Source organism: Neovison vison, chromosome 6 (genome assembly GCF_020171115.1).
Source record: "Neovison vison isolate M4711 chromosome 6, ASM_NN_V1, whole genome shotgun sequence".
NCBI classification, from domain to species: Eukaryota; Metazoa; Chordata; class Mammalia; order Carnivora; family Mustelidae; genus Neogale; species Neogale vison.
Window position 1 is genome coordinate 124100879 of NC_058096.1, and position 17349 is coordinate 124118227.

Genomic DNA, 17349 nt, shown 5'->3' on the forward strand with positions numbered 1-17349 from the left:
TCCCATTCTCAGATAATGGACATCTGTTAAATCTTCCACTCTTAATAGAAAATGTTGCCTGTGGGACAGAGACTTTTATGAGAGCACCATCTCTTCTGTGATAAAAATGTTCTAAATCTTATTTTAACCAAGTGATTGTGTTTGCATCTGATTTTCTTAGGAGGAAAATATAATGGGCCACAAAAGAATCAGATGTGTCAGAAATGTCACAGTATAATGAAAGAATGGTAAGATACCAAACTTTCCTGCCTTCAGCCTTCCATCCAGCCCACAGAGGTCAATGGTTCCAAACTCCTTAAAATCCAAACCCCTTAACCTGGACTCTAAGACCATAGGAATATGGCCTGAGTCTAGCCCTAGCAGTTTATACTCAACCATGCCAACAGTTCAAAGTTTGTAAAATGTTCCAAACATTACCATACCTCCCTTCTTGACACATGCTGCCTTCTTGAACTCCTTCCTGATACAAATGACTTACCTTACCTGCTTAACTCAAAACTTTCCTCTTGTGAGAAGCTTTCAGTAACATTCCTCTCTCATCTCTGGATAGGTTAGGTGTCCTCTTTGGGGAATCCACAGAAGCTAATGATGATCTCTATATAAGCCTCAACTTAATCATGTAGGTATGTTTAAATTTTTGTTTCCTCTGCTTAACTTTGAAAGTACATTCCAACAAAACAGAGTTCCATGTTATTCACTTCTTAATCCACAATACGACAACCTAGCTCAAGGGTGACCAAATGGATGAAGTCTTGGATAGGTAGAAACACGGACATATCCACAGAGAATAATCTGGGGTTGTAGAAAAACGGAACCTTCCAATGAAGGATGAGAACAAAATAGGCAGTGGCTATTAAAAAATTTTCCTAGGACCTTAAAAATATAAATTCAATAAGAAGCATGGCTGTACTTCATATTTTTAAACTTCAATTGGCTCATAAGCCTAATCCTTAACCATTCCCCTGGACTCTATCCTAATTTCAGTGACCTTTTCCTTCACCTACTGCGAAATTTTCATTTAATTTCAAGGCCTTCTTTCTACCTCCTTCACTTTAACTCAACAAAGGCAAAATGGGCACATTACAATTCCTGTGTGCTTGGTCTTAAATGACACTGGTTCCTGATTCAGGACTTTACTCCAGCTCCAAAACCCTGCCTCAGACATCAATGGCAATCCTCTTCCCTCTGTTCTTAAGATCTCCTCCAAGGACAAAAGGTCTTCAAACTGCCTTTCATGTGAGCAATGACTGGGTTTGAATTCAAACTCTACCATCTGCCAGCTGAGTAATCTCAAACAAGACATTTAAGTTCCCCAAATCCTAGAGATATTTAAGCGTTTATTTAAGTGTTCTTATTGATAAAATGAAGATGATCACAATGCCAACCTGAAAAGGCTATTGTGAGGAATAAATGAGACAATGAATAAGAGGCTCTTAGAACTGTGTGTGATGTACAATGGCAATTGATATGTCCTTGGGATTTGCAAAAGACACTTGTGTACTAACAGAAAATAAGAACAGGACCTAAAGATAAGGCAATGGCAAAAGTCTTAATTTTCAAGAAATGAGAAAGCACTGATCCAAAAATACATGTTATAAGATATACAATGATGCCCTGGGAAATCACAGGAAACATGTTAAAAAGACAGTTTATATGCCCTAAGAAAAGAAAGTGGTAATCCCCAAGACCCAAAATCGATTTATTAATGACAAACACGCCAGGTTAACCTTAATTCCTTCATTATATTGAAAGTGAAATGTATGCATTAATAATCAAAATCATGGCAAATACTTATGCTGTGCTTACTATGTGCCAGGAATCATTCTAAGCACTTGACACATATTAGGAGGTTCAATCCATAAGGAAGCCCTGTGAGGTTGGTACTATCAATATCTTCAATTTACAGGTGAAGATACTAAGGCACAGAGGGCTTAAACAATTTGCCTAAGGTCACATACAACTAAAGGAAGTATCAGAGCAAGGATGTAAATTAAAGAAATGCAGCTCTAGAGCCTCTGTTCCGTGAATTACACTAGAATTCGGAGCATACACACTTCCATTCAGCTAGTGCGTTCCCACAGCAGACATTGCTAATCAATTCCAGCATTCATTGCCACTGAACAGAGATATAGCCTAAACATTCTTCTCAAGATAGTACTTCAGAGAAACCAGACCTAAGTTGGGGGCATTATCAAACCAGAGGAAAATTCCTTTGCCATTCCTGCTATTGCCCTGGCATATTCAAATGGCCAAAAGATAGTAAGCCAAATCTATTACAATATTTTTATAAATAGGTGGGGAAAGCTCCAAGGTAGATGTGTGGTTGGTTGACGCATATAAAGACATCATACACCTCACTAATGGGTCAATGCTCATCTGAGGAGATCTCTAGGAATTACCACAAATGATCTGTACTTTAGCTGGTTGTACATAACATGATTGGTCAAGGACTTGTACAAAGATCTAAAGCACAAGATCTGGCAACTACACACAGAAGAACATAGTTCAAAACCTCTTCTGAGGCCACAAATCCTAGGGAGTCTTCAGGGGCTAAGTTTTTAGTCTCTAAACATAGTTGTATTGAGCCTGTACCTACCCAGGCTTGTGTGAGACAATGAGGACAGCAGTGGAGGAAGGATCACAAGAGGAAGCAGAGCCCTGACTGGGATGTTGAGAGCCAGCTATATCAAAGTAACACCTGAAGCTCACCAGACAGATCCCAGCACCTAGCCACACCATTGTGTCTGCTCTCCAGACAGAGTAATTTGTACTCAGAAGACTTGGATTCTCACAAAAGGTGTCCATAGCCCAACTGCTCCCCCCGACTTCAGAGAGAAGATGGTCCCAGGAAGATAAGACTCTGAACAATGCCCCTAGGTATTGAATATCATCTTATACAAGAACCCTATCTACATATACATAATGAGGAAAATAAGTAGAAAAGTAGAAAAATCTAATGCTGGTCAAAAAAACTCCCTGGGAGAAAGCGAGGCTTTTAAGTTGCTGGCAAGAAAAGTCTCCTTGTGCAAACAGAGGAACAAAATGCTCCAATCCACCATTTTTCTTTCAGCGTAACAATGCAACAGCAATGACACCCATCTGTTTGTTGATTTCTTTTCTAAGGCAGGAAATGAGGTGTCCACAGAGACCCTGGATGAATAATGCATAACATTTGCAAACAAAATCAACCCTCAATTAACTGTACCAGTAGAAGGAGGCTGCAAGAATGCAAAATATCGAACAATCCTAGAAAAATCCCATTTCTCTTTGGAAATGTTGGAGAGGTAGATGGTAGGAGATTCAGTCACACACACTGGAAACAAATTCATGAATTACCCTATTCATATATATCCAACTACATGCAAGTACACACACTTATACTTACACAAACACACAGTTTGCAAAAGTCCTAATTAAAAAAGTGGCCATTAGGAGAGTACCATTTTCCCTGTCACTGAAGGTGGGTAAGGAGGGGTGGAAAATGCTTGTTACAGATACTGGAGAGGGGATTCAAGTATCTGATGGAAGGACTCCCTTCAGGCTTCCCTCAAATTCCCTAGAAATTTTGTTTCTGGATTTACTCAAGATTACCAATAGGCTATATACTCTACCAGTGTGCCTTGTACTGTGTAGTAGATCAGACAAACCTCAAATATGGTCTCCTTGCACCTGTGAATTGGATAAAATAACCATAAAACACAAATAATGCATTATATGTTAATAAGAATAAAAAAACAGAAGAACATTCTATTCCAGTTGTCTGCGGGCTTGCTTTCTGACAGATGTCGTCAGACTCTCAGCTACTGTAGGAAATTAGATTTTGTCAGGCAGTTGGAATACGTATGAATGCATATTTATCCATATACACCCCTAGTCCTCACATTAGTGACAGCCCACAGACATTAAAAAACTTGCCAGAGCTCACATAGCTTGTTAAGGGCTTCACTGAACAGGAATCCCATCCTTCCATTCTCTGTCCAGTACTCTAGCCACTTCCATGGTGGTAGGAAAGGATGCTGTACTGTTTATTTTTTTGATATGATCATATCCTCACTCTTGGCCCCATATACATACCTCTCTGTCTTTTAGTCACCAGGACAGGATAGTGATGCTGCAAGTACACGTTGCTGCCTCTCAGGAGGGAAAATATAAGACACACAGGTACTCACTTCGCCACAGAAAGGCAAACAGCACACCCGTTATGCTGATTCATTGGGATTTGACCTCCTATTCCTTTGGGGACATACACAGCATCATGAAAAGTCTACATCCCAGATCAAGAGAACCTATTACTTCCCTTTAGTAAGAGCTTTCTAAAGGCAAAGAAGAATGTCTCCCGCCGATCTCTGATTTATGTGTCACATCAAAAATATAAGTATCAAGACTCTACCTTTGACGCTTACTGAATGGAGGCAGAGGATCAAAGTTGACTACATAAAAAAAATTTTTTTTAAGATAGAAGGGAAAAAAATTCTCAAAAAGATTGCTGAGCTCAGGACACATGGATACTAATATTCCCCTTCTTGGTATTAGCCATGGCTCTGTGCTACACAGAGATGCCTCTAAAGGAAGAGCAAACAGGATTACATTCCTGCATTACTCTCCTACCCTGGGGCACAAAAACAATGCTCCCTGAGCACCCACCTGCTGGGAGTCTAGAGCAGTCCTTGGCCTCTGGCCGCTCCCGTTAAGGGATTTTAGTCAGTGCAGCATTCCTAATAGGTTCATAGTCTCCAGGGAGCTGGGGAGAAATGCCCTGCCCAGACACTAACTCCAGGCTGGTGGAGGGTGGTGAGCAATGGACGGCATTAGAGTTACTTAAATGAATCCAACAACAGGTAGTTATATCTGCATTCCATATAAAAAAAAAAAATCACAATAAATAAGTATGCTAAATCCAGAGAGATTTAGCAACTTGTTGATCGCCAAACAGCTATTAAGTGACAGCACTTAATAATTTAACCCCCAACTCTCTGATCTCCAGAGCAGAAAGATGGCTACATCCAGCAGATCAAAATGATCAAAATTCAACCCCGTCCCCCAAAAAGATTCTTGTGGTCTTCCTTTCTGAAGATTTCAGAAGTACTTCTAACGGAGGTAGGGTGGCATGATACTGGGGCACAGATGGGAAGAGAAGGGAAAGCCATGAGTGGAGCTGGAGGCAGGGGAAGGGGGAGAGGAATTTGCTGGTGTAACCTACCAGTGCCTGGGGCTGCAGGAGCCCAGCAATTTCCTTTCCCGATTCCCTACTAAATAAAATAAATGCCTCTGCTTCATGTCACAGTTTGCATTTTCAATCTGATTCATGAGGAAAGCATTGGCAGGTAATCTTTATCTGTTTCAAGTGTTTAACTTTTCACGCAGAATACTAACAACAAACGTGCGGAAGGAGAAACATCAACCTTGGCATTAAGAGCAGAATCTTTGCAAAGAAACAAAGAAACAAATGAAACTTCCCAATGCTTTCAACATTTTTTATATTTCCTATCTTTTCTCCATTGTTCATTTTTAGTAGTGTCTTGGCAGCCATGAGGGATTTGCCCTAAGGGAGAAAAAACCCAAACTGACAAATGCCACTTTGGTACAAAATGTCCCCCACTGAATGTCTCTTTTCTTGCAGAGAGCCATCACTTTCTCCTACCTCTTCATCTTTTCCATTCTGTCATCAACAGAAACTTCATCCTTTCTTTTGGAGGCCCATTTTCCATAAAGAAAGTGTGTGTTTGTGCTACCCTTAGATCACTGTGCATTCTGTGGAGCTGAGGATGTGGGCGGTAAGCCAGCCCCTATCCGCCCTGGAGACTCATTTGCACACACACAGAACTTCCAGAATTCTCACAGTGTCAGAATCAAAGTTACGCTTTGTAAATTTACTACCTGATAGGGATGTTTGACCTTATTGCACAAATGAGGAAAAAGAGGCTCAGAGAGTTAGTTGTCCCACAGCTGGGAAGTGGGCTGAAATGTCTCCCATCACATCATTGCACTTATCCTGTGGCATACCCGCACTCCTCTTTTTCTTGGGGCAGACCATGGATATCACGTGGCCTCTGTGGGAGAACACTGATTTTAGGGTGTCTGGAGTGGTGGCTTCCTGTAGCCTTTGTGGGTAGGGAATGAACAGCCACAGCCAAAAAGCTCAAGAGGCAGATGGGTTTGTGGAAGCTCGTAAAGGAGGCAGCACCCTAGACAGAGAGGAAACATCCAGAAGGAAGCTGGGGTTGGGTCAGAGAAGCTGAGGATCATAGGAGGCCAAAGGAGTCATATGCTAGAAGAGCATTTAAGTCTCGAAAAAAGACCCATGGAGAAGGGCAGAAGGTTGAGTTGGGATGAACATATACCCAGACAGGACACTGCATAGATAAATTTGAGACCCACTGTGGCTCAAAGAAAAGGGTTGAGAGCTAGACACCAGGTTGCTGTCTTCCAACATTTACTCATGATGCCCGGGCACCCAATATGTACCAGCTACCACAGGAAGGCCCTGGAGGTCCAGAGAATATGAGCACATGGTTTTTGCAACTGTGGAGTTCATTCTGGAGATAAAAACTAGTGACCAGACAAGCACCATTTAGTAAGTTAAGTGGGGTGATGGCAGAAGACCCAACTGCAGTCAGAGCCTATGGAAGTGCTCTCACTGGGCCTAGGAAGGGAAGAAGTTTTAAGGAAGATTTCCCAGATGCCAATATCCTCTCTTTCATAAGGCAGCAAGAAGACCAAGAGACTGGAGTGTGAACTCCAGCCTCATACAGCTCTGCAACTTGAGTCTACATTAAATATTTTATTCTTAATCTCCCCATCTGTAAGAGGTGGATAGCATGCCTCATATCACTGAATTGTGAAAAGAATGTGTATAAACATGTCTGGCACAGTAAGTGTATGTTAATTCCTCCCTGCCAAATAATCAAGAATACTAGGCACCTGGATGGCTCAGTTGGTTAAGCGGCTGCCTTGGCTCAGGTCAGGATCTCAGGGTCCTGGTATCTAGTCCTGTGTTGGGTGCCCTGCTCAGCAGGGAGTCTGCTTATCTCTCTCTCTGCCTCTCATCTGCACTTGTATGCTCTCTCTCTCTCTCTCAAATAAATAAGTAATAATAAAACCAACTCAAATAATCAAGAATACTCAAACTTATATGCTCTGGACCATTTAAAAAGCTAAACTTGAAAACCCATATATTTTTCCTCAGAATTTTTACCAGTTTAAAAAAAATAACTATTCAAACTTCATTTTTTAAAGATTTATTTCTTTTTTTAGAGATGGGGAGAGACAGAGAGAGTGAGTATGAGAGCATGAGTGCACATGGGGGAGGGGCAGAGTGAGAGAGAGAGTCTCCAGCAGACTCCCATTGAGCTGGAGCCTAACCCAGGGCTTGATTTCAGGATCCTGAGATCATGACCTAAACCAAAATCAAGAGTTGGACACTTGACTGAATGAGACACCCAGATGCCCTTCAAATTTTATTTTTAAAATAACAATCTATATATAACTCTTATTTCTCTTTCCATCCATCCTAATAACCTTTTCTACACTTGATCTTAGCCAAAAGGCCGAGAAGCGATAGTGCCCATGTTATATGAACATTCTACCTCTGCCTGGGTATTTCCAGGGTTTACTGTTGTGTTTTGAAGGGACTTTCTAGATTTCTTAGAGATCTGAGCTCACTCCTTAAACTTTTGTAATTATTGTGAATGAACAGATTCAGAAAGTCACATATACTACACTAGTCTTCCTGGGCCTGTGGCCCAGAGGTCATTGAACTGGTGACTGTAATGAATCATGAAATAATACACACAGATGCCTCTGATGATGAGGCGTCAGCAAATCATAGCCATGGTTTGATGAGCAGCTTTTGCCTAGTCGGTGCAGTGTTGGACGCCTTTACAAATATGCATGATGTTATTTCAGCCTTATAACCAGCCTGGCTAGTGAGATATACTTATCCTGTTATATAGATGAGGAAATTAGCCAATGGTAATGCAGCTAATAACGAGCAGAACCAGGATTCAAAAAACAGGTCTTTCTGACATTAAAGATCACACTTTATCTCCAGTATTCCCTAACTTCTTCCATCTGCATATACATTCGTTTCTCAGTTCACCCGTTTAAAGGCTACGAAAATAAGCTTTAATTGACTCAATATGGCTGCTGTGTCTAACAGAAAGTTGGAGTTTTTCCCCCAAATTCCCATTCTCTCCAACCTATAAACTAAAAAGAAGTATCGAGTTCATAACTAGTTCCATAAAAACCATCACAGAAATAAATGATTGCATTTATGACCATGACTCTGTTAATACTATTGATTTTTCCCCCGCACCATTTCCCTCTTCTTCGCTCTCTTTATAGACCACTAGCAGCGGGAAAGCTTACCATTAACCCCACAGACAGCACTCATAGATCACCGTGCTGTCACTTGCCCTCTTTTGTGAGTGAGCATAATAATTCCAGGCTGTGGTACAGCTTCCCACCTATCAGTCATCAAGGCCCCCTGTTGGAGACAACATGCTCATTACTTGGAGCTCCTCAGATAGGCAGCTGTCAGCTCGCAATCTTGATTGAAAAGTCACCTTTAATTTTCTAGTGCTACCAGCAGTATATTGTATCACACTTTGGTTCCATGGGTCAGTTCTGCCCCAACCATCTTCCCTAAACCATCAGACAGATAGTGTGCATTGGGTAGCTTCAGATTCTAATTACCAACTCTTAAATCAACCAATCAGCGAAAACTACTTCTGTGTCTCTGTGCTTACCACCTTGTTGAGGAGATAAACCAAACACAGGGGCAAAGTTGAGGGTTAGAGCTCATCACCGGGGGGCTGCTGCGAGCCCCTCCTGATATTGATCAGCAGGAGAATGGGGGAGGGTGTTTTGTGAGTCCAGAAGACCGACCTCACGTGGGCTGCAAAGGAGTCCCCAGATGCCACTAGCATACGCAGTTATCCCTACATTCCCCCTTCCATTGTCCCTCCTTCCTCTTCACCCCAGTTACCCAAAATTAAAGTTCTCCTTTGCAGGGGAATTTCTCAACTAATCCTAGCAACTTCTCAGAGCAGGTTCATTGGCCTCCAGTTCCAACTACTTCCCCTGAGATGGAGCTGCGAGCTTTAATAATCACCATCGAATCCGGATTGGATTCTAGGAGAGTCCACACGTAAATCATCAAACAGTTACGTCTCAGCAGAAGAGCAAGTCAGCCACTCCAAATGCTGGCAGCTACAGCTAGGTAGGCATTTGATATGGGATGAAAGGACACAAGAAGAAAGGGCTTTGTGGCAGTAGATGGAAGAGTATTTCAGGGTGGAGTATTTTCAAACCAGGAGGACAGAGTGGGCTTTTTCCTTTTCCTCTAAATAAAGGGGGGGGGGGAGGGGCAACAAACTCCTCCCACTGCAGCACAATGGGATTTACAGGAAAGCTTACCAAACAGGCAGGGCAAGCCCTTCTCCTGCTCTCCCCATGGCTGTCTAAGGGAACTTCAGGTTCATGATCACTATGTATAATTGATTAGACACACTTTTTTGCTTAAGCTTGGTTCTAATAAGTTTTCCGTGCTTTCCTTCTCATTGAATTTGGCCTTTTCTACTCATCTTAGAGATAGTAGATTGTCCTTGTGAGTTCAAGGTGGGAAATGCAACTTGAGCATCAAATGCTGGGGAGCCAGAGTAGAGAAGACAGGTAACCTGGAGCTCCTAAGCATGGTACCCAGCTGGGCCTCCCTGGGTGTGCATAGCACCACCCTTAAGCCAGCTCTGTGTAAGGCAGCATTTGGAGCTGTAAACCCACAGATGCAAAAACTGTGGTTTCCATTTTCATGGTGCTCTCACCTTTCAAGGTGTCCCCGGTCAAGCTGGGGAGGCCAGAGAGAGCTATAAACATACAGAAAACAATTCACACTGCATAGGCTAAGTGCCAAATAAATCATGCAGGCATTCACTGTTGTTGAGTTCACAGGCAGCACAATGTGGCCCAGAGGGATCAGGGACATTTTCAGAGAGAAGCTGTGCCTTGAAGGGTGGAGAAGCCACTGCAGGGGAGAGGGTGCGGGGTGGGGCGGGGGGGGGGCAGTCACTGACCACATGAATGTACTTCCACGCAAGCTCCATGAGAGCAGGGATGCTCACAGAGGTATCCCTAGTGCCTAGAAGAGTGCCCAGCATATAGCTGGCCCTCAATAAATACTTACTGCATGAATGAATGAGATCCTGCTATTTACCAGACACTGGAGTTATAAAGATAAATAAAAATTCTTCATCTCAGGGGCATCTGGGTGGCTCAGCTGATTAAGCATCTGCCTTCAGCTCAGGTCATAATCCCAGGGTCCTTGGATCAAGCCCCGCATCAGACTCCCTGTTCTGTAGGGAGACTGCTTCTCCCTCTCCCACTCCCCCTCCTTGTGTCCCACCCCCCCCAGTCAAATAAATGAATAAAATCTTAAAAAAAAAAAAAAAAGGAATGCTTCATCTCAAGTAGCCTCTAATACATCTGGAGAGACAGAAGAGTAAGTAAACAGGTTCAGTTGAGAGTGTTAGGTGTTATGGTGAAGCTGTGCTCTGGACATGCATACCCACCAGCCCTGGGAAGATGCATCCATTTTGCCTGTTATGTCATATATTGGGAATAGAGAACACAAGGACCCTTCCCATTCACACTCACACCACATGAGTGAAAGCATGACAAGTTCAGATTTAGGGGAATGCTCTCAGGAATTGCAGATCAAAAGCATTAAAAAGGCCTACCATTTGACCCATTATACATATAATATATATTTATAGAAGTATTTATATATATTTATATAAATACATATAATATATAATATAAATTATATATAAATTTTTAAAAATATAACTTATAGAGTAAAGATGTGCATATCAAATGAGTTCTAAGGTTGTTTATTACAGCACTGTTAGAACAAAAAGGAAAAAAAAGAGAGAGAGAGAGAAAGCCCAATAATATAATATTGGTTAAATAAATTATGGTACATTCATATGATGAAATACAATACAGTCATTAACATACTATACCAGAATATGTACTAACAAAGAAATATGGCCCCACTACATACTTGAAAATGTAAGATTCAAAAGAAAATGCATATGGTAAGATCCATTTTGTACAAATATATTTTTCCTTGAGAAAAGTCTTTTTAAAAAAGTACTTAAGAAAGTTGAAGTGATTATCTACAAATGTTGAAATTGTAGGAGCGCTATCCAGGATTAATTAACTTATGTGTTAATTTTGTATGGAAAAAATACTATTTTTTTGGTTTTGTTTTTAATTTATTTTTTATTTATTTTCAGCATAACAGTATTCATTATTTTTTCACCACACCCAGTGCTCCATGCTATCCATGCCCTCTATAATTCCCACCACCTGGTACGATGAAACAATGAACAGTCACTCCCACCCCATAAACCCTCTGAACCAACAGCAGAAACAAAACTGGCTGCCTAGCTCCCTTCAAGCAAGTGAAGATTCCATGACAATTGGGGCCATCTTCCCTGGGGACAGCCCTGCAGCTGGGATCAGCTGCCGGAAGCCTGCCCCAGCACTCGGCCAATTGTGGATACAGCAAACTCCGCCAAGGTAAAGCCTTTTAAAGAACTGACACCTGGCAGGTTAGGTCCCTAACACTCAGAATCTCTGGACCATATCCTCTCTCCAGCTCTCCTTAAAGAACTTATCCTCTACTACTTCAAGCTCAAATGACCTCATTATAAAACAGAAAGCTCTAGAAACTCTCCAGTTTATTTATTATTTATTGATGATCTCTGGAAAGGATATGTGCTGGAGCAAATTCTCTCTCTGGCTCACTTGAGTAATTTGACAGCAAAGAGATTACCTCCAAGCGGGCAGAGAAAAACATGCTGGGGGAACAACACAATAATGAAAACCTGTGTGCCAAATAATGACCAGAATCTTCATTTTTCTCCTTAATATTTGCTAAGGATGAACCACCCAGATGGGCTTGTTTTATGATGGGAATCATAAAGGAGCCACTTGCCGACAGGTCTGCCCATCAAGCAGAGTGTGGAAGGCTGGCGCTGACATCCATCAGCTGCTCAAATGACGTGTCACTCACATCCCAAGGCAGACCCTTCCTTCAAGCTATTTTTGCATTTTTAGAAGTCATTTTTGCCACTCTGACTGTAGGACATTGCTCCTTGTGGGAGGTGGCTGAAGGGAAGAAAGCCAGTGACCAGAGCCTGAGTTTGTTTTCACAACTCACCCAGGCAGTCTGGAGAGGGTACTTTCATTAGTGAAAACCAGTACAAGGCAGGAGTGAAGGGGTGTCTGCAGAACAGCAGGAGCTGGTGCCCGCCGAGTGGTGACGGCACAGACCTCCATTCCTCTGCTGACACCACAGCTCCCTTGTTCACATCCCCAAGTGACTGTGAAATGGAGAGCAGGAGGTGGCCAAGTTGGGCTTTGGCACCGGGGGAGCTGGGCTGGACTGGACACCCGTCCTCTCTCCACGACCACAATCCAGCATACAAGCTGTGGGACATTGGGCAAAATCTTTCACCTCAATTCCTTCATCTGCACAACAGAGAAACAGACATTGCCTGAGCAGGGAGTGTAGAAGGGGAAGCGGTGATGAGGGGGTCCATTTCTGCCACAGGATCAGGAGTGGTCAACGGGAGGCTGTCCCTGATGTCAGAGTATCAGTACTTAAGGAGACATTAATCACCAAAGGATAAACCACAGAAATCCCCCCATGTGTTTAGGAGTCAAGAAACACACTTCTGAATAATCCATGAGTCAAAAAGGAAATCACAATACAAGCAGAAAATATTTTGAATTTGAGGATATAAAAAATACAGACAGCAAAACCTCCAGGATGCAGCTGAAGCAGAATTTAGAGGAAAACCTAGAACCTTGTGTGAAGGAAGAACAAACATTAATTAGCTGAAACATCCATCTCTCTGAACTGGAAAAGGAAGAGTAAAATAAACCCAAAGGGAAAAGAAAGGAATAAACATTAATGAAATAATAAGCATAATTTAGGGAAGGTCAAGAGAGCCAATAATAGGCTCTTTGAAAAGGCTAATAAAAATGATAAACTCCTCAGGGCACCTGGGTGGTTCAGCCGGTTAAGTATCCGACTCTTGGTTTTGGCTCAGATCCTGATCTCAGGGTCCTGGGATCGAGCCCCACATCAAGTTCCATGCTCAGCAGGGAGTCTGCTGGAGATTCTCTCCCTCTCCCCCCTCCTTTGCTCCTCCCCCACTCGCTCCTGCTCTCTCACTTAAAGAAATAAATAAAACGTTCAAAAAATGATAAACTTCTCGCATGACAGGGCATGATTGGGGTTCCCAGAGTTGCAAGCCTTGGCCTCTGCTCCAGGAAGATGACAATGAGGGGAGAGAATTTTGTCCATGAAAAGTATCAGAAAGAGATTTGGGGCAAGCAAGCGTGCCAGCCAGGAAGAGCAGAGTAGAAAAATACCCCCAACTGGGGAAGCCAGGGAAGCTACTCCAGGAGAGTCAGAAGAAAAACCTTGCGGGCTCTACCAAGAGAGCTGTTACTGTCCACAGAGACTCATGATCTGAAAGAAGACTGCATCTCAACAGTGGCCGTAAGTGCAGAGTAGAGGGTCAAATGGAACTGAGCTTGCCTGCCATCCCTGCAGCTAACTAGCTTTGGGACTATGTGTCGATTGCTTGATGACTCTGTGCCTCTATTTCCTCACCCTGTAAAATGGAAGTAATAGCAGTACCTCCTTTACAACATGGGCATGTGCATTAGAAGAGATTGGTACAAAGTGCGTGCCCAGGTACCTTGAGTATTACTTTGAGTATTACTAGTTTTGCACCTCTACGAACACAGTTCAAGGTACCCATTTGGGCAGGGAGGCAGCCTGCATTTCTGCAGCCAGGCCCAGAAAACCCACGATCCCTCACTCCTCCATTCCCCCAGCAGCCATTCATGAAATGCCTCCCACATACTGAGAACATGACCATTTCCACCCAGGCTGTCGAGGAGCTGCCCAGTAGGGACAGGCACCTTTGGTCAACACCCAGGACAATGTACACCCCAAACTGGGTCTTCTGTCTGATACCATCATGGACGGGGCTAGGCAAGGTGAAAAAATATACTCCCCCAGCAGATATTCAAGTGCCAAAGAATCAAGTCAAAAATGGATAATGACAGCCCTGAGTGGAAGTGGCGTTTCTTGAAAATAAACATATTTACCTAAGTAAATACACGTTGTCTGTATTTACCAGGAGAGCCATGGCCAATGGGAGAAAACCAACAGCAAGAGGGAGCTTTGGCATCAGTTTTCATGCCAAGAGCTTTGGGGCTGGTGTTCCCAGGGCCGGAAATTTAGGAGGACAGAGCCTCCAGAGAGGGGGCCTACTTTCCACAGGGGGTAGGGCTGGAGTGGACCAAGTTCAAGCGTTTCAGGCAAGCTCTGCCAGGCCTAAGGACCATAAATCAGAGAAATGGAAAACAAGAGTGAGAAATAAAACCCTTGGCTTCCCTCGAACTGCCAGCCACTTTCTTTGGGCTGTAAATAACCACAGTTAAACCAAGCACCCTTTGCACTTCTCGGCAGGGAAGTGCATGAAAACATCTGATGTAAGGATTTTAAAAGCTTAAATGCTCTCTGCCAACACCTAGTTAACAGCCCAGAACTGCGTCATCCCATCTCTAAGGAGAGCCCTGGAGCACCTCTCCCCCATCCCTCTGCTGCCTCTGACCACTGCTTCAGGCGACCCTGACTGGCAGGAGACCTGGTGACCTCAGAAGCGAGGTTGGGTGGGTGGAGGTGGGGGGGGGCGGTCCCTTAGGCCTGGCAGAAGGAGGGGAGTGGCCCTGAGCTGAGACCCAAATGCCCACAGAGCTACCTCTGGCACTCACTGTGCTGCAAGCCCTAGCCCAATCAGCTGGTGAGTAGGTGGCCAAGGGCAGACCTGAACCTACGTGGTCCTGTTCCAAAGCTCAGGTACACTGTCAACAGACACATTACAAGCCTTCCCAGGAAGCCTATCCTGTGACTGTGACTTTGGAGTCACATGCTCCTCTCACTCCCCAGTCCCATCTTGCTTTCAAATTTCACCACATTCCGGTGAGCCAGGGGTCTGCTGGGACTTCGCTGATCCTGTATTTTCATTCTGATGCTGTCCCCTGAGTAAAGCGAGTAAAAGCCATGTTTTGAACGGTCCCGATAACTACCTTCTAGCAAGAGCCACCCCAAGTTGCTACACGTCGTCTGTATTTACCAGGAGAGCCAGGGCAAGCAAAGGTCCACCACATCATGACAGTCCCGGGAAACAAAGATTTCAGAGTAATTTAAAAGGAGACAAGCAAGGGGGAACATTGAGATCCCCCCTGCCTCCCAGTAGGAGAGGCAAAAACAGAGCCTGTACCCAGACAGCATGCCTCAACTCATTAGCAACAAGCAAGGCAGTAAACACCCCAGAAAGAATGTTTCTGCCCTCAGGTCCCGTGATAATTAGATTAAATACTATTTAACACCCATTTCAATAAGCCACGAGGCTAACTTTATCTCCAAAGAAACTGGGTCGCTTCCCGAGATTATCAATGACAGCATTTGAAGGGTTTTGTTAATCATGGATCCAAATAGCCTGAACAAACAGGCAGGCAAAGCTTGAATGTATTAATACAGTTTTTAAAGTCCATTTAAGGAAGCAGGCCCCTTCCTTTCATTAGGTATTGAACTGAAAGTACGAATTTTATATGTAAAATTGAATCCATGTCTATACAACTCCACTGTTAATAGCCACACTTCCATTTTAGCAGAATGTACCACTCATCTTAATGAACTGAGTACTGTTAACTTGAATTTTATTGGTTTTATATTTGTATGTAATTTATACATTTGATTTTGACTTAGAGAATTATAAGAACTATGAACCTGTGAGGTCTGTCCTTATTTCAATAGATCCCCATTTTGGAGAAACATCATAATAAAAATAATTAAACGCAACAGAAAGGGTTTCTGAGAATTTCTTTTTTTCTTCACTGGAATCAATACATTACTCAGATTTGAGAAACACTGACACAATGAAAGCCTAATGATGGGTATTTAGGTCATTTCCCATTATTTTACTAATACAAACAATGTGCAATTAATCTCCTCTTCCAAGTATTTTTGTGTGTTTGAGCACACCAGTAAGATAATCTTCTAAGCATGGCAATGCCAGGTCAGAGTGTGGGTGCACGACAGTGTTCATAAGTGCAGTCAAATTACCCTCTGAGAAGACTGCAATTACTCTTTCAAACTGTGTATGCAAATGTCTGTTTCCACACACCCTTGACACTTTCCATCTCTTTGGCAATCTGCTAATCTGACAGGTAAATTAAGATATATCAGAGTTGTTTTAATTTACACTTCTTTAATCAACAGAAGAATGAGCATTTTTCCATATGTTTATTTGCTATTTTTCATTTCTTTATTGGGGATGTCTGAACTGCCTGTTGATGCTCTTCACTGACTTTCTATTAGGTTGTTTTATTATTTTCTCATTGATTTGTTGGTTCTCTTTGCATTCAAGCTCTGTCTTCCAGGACAAGGTTACTTTGTCTTGTTTCTCATGTGCCTTTTGGCTTCACTATAGTAAATTTACTGAGCACGCTTTAAAAAAAAAGTTTTTAAGTAAAATACATGAACCTTCTTTCCTTTGAAGCTTTTGTTTCCTTGTAGCCTTTTTAGGATTCCATGGATCATCATTTAATATTGTATTCATCTAGAATTTCCTTCATTTAAGACATGAAGATAGAACTGAGATTCTTTTTTCCTTTTTCTAGATATCAACCCAGATTATTGAATAGTCCATCCTATCTTGCCAATCTGAAATGTCATCCTATCATATACGAGAGGTAAATTCGCCCAATGTTTGGACCTATTTCTGCACCCTCTGCTGCACTGAACAATTTTCTCTTTTTATGCCAATAGTATGTATAATTTAAATAGTGTGTATTTATGAAATCTTTTGAAATGTGGTAAGGCTAGTCTGCCCATATCAACCTTTTCTTATGTTTTCATAGATATTTCCATGTGTTTAATTTTCTGGGTCAGAAGTCTACAAACTTTCTCTTAAAAAGACAGTAATCATTTTAGGCTTTTTGCGGGTAATACAGTCTCTGCAGTAACTACTCAACTCAGCCTGTGTGGCTGGAAAGCAGCCACAGGTCATATGTAAACAAATGAGTATGGCTATATTCCAACAAAACTTTATTTACAAAAACAACAGTGGGCTGGATTTGTTGAGCCATAGTTTGCCAGTCTCTGTTCTGAATGAACCCTGGCATCATTTTTGAAAGTTCTCACACCTAAACACCTAAACTTGACCAGTCTTGGAATCTAATGATGAATAGTGGGAAGAT

At 42.5% G+C, this 17349-nt stretch overlaps 1 pseudogene; it reads right to left on the reverse strand.

Moving 5' to 3' along the window:
- Positions 1 to 7408: 7408 nt before the first annotated feature.
- Positions 7409 to 7559, reverse strand: LOC122910865 (annotated as a pseudogene).
- Positions 7560 to 17349: the final 9790 nt, after the last annotated feature.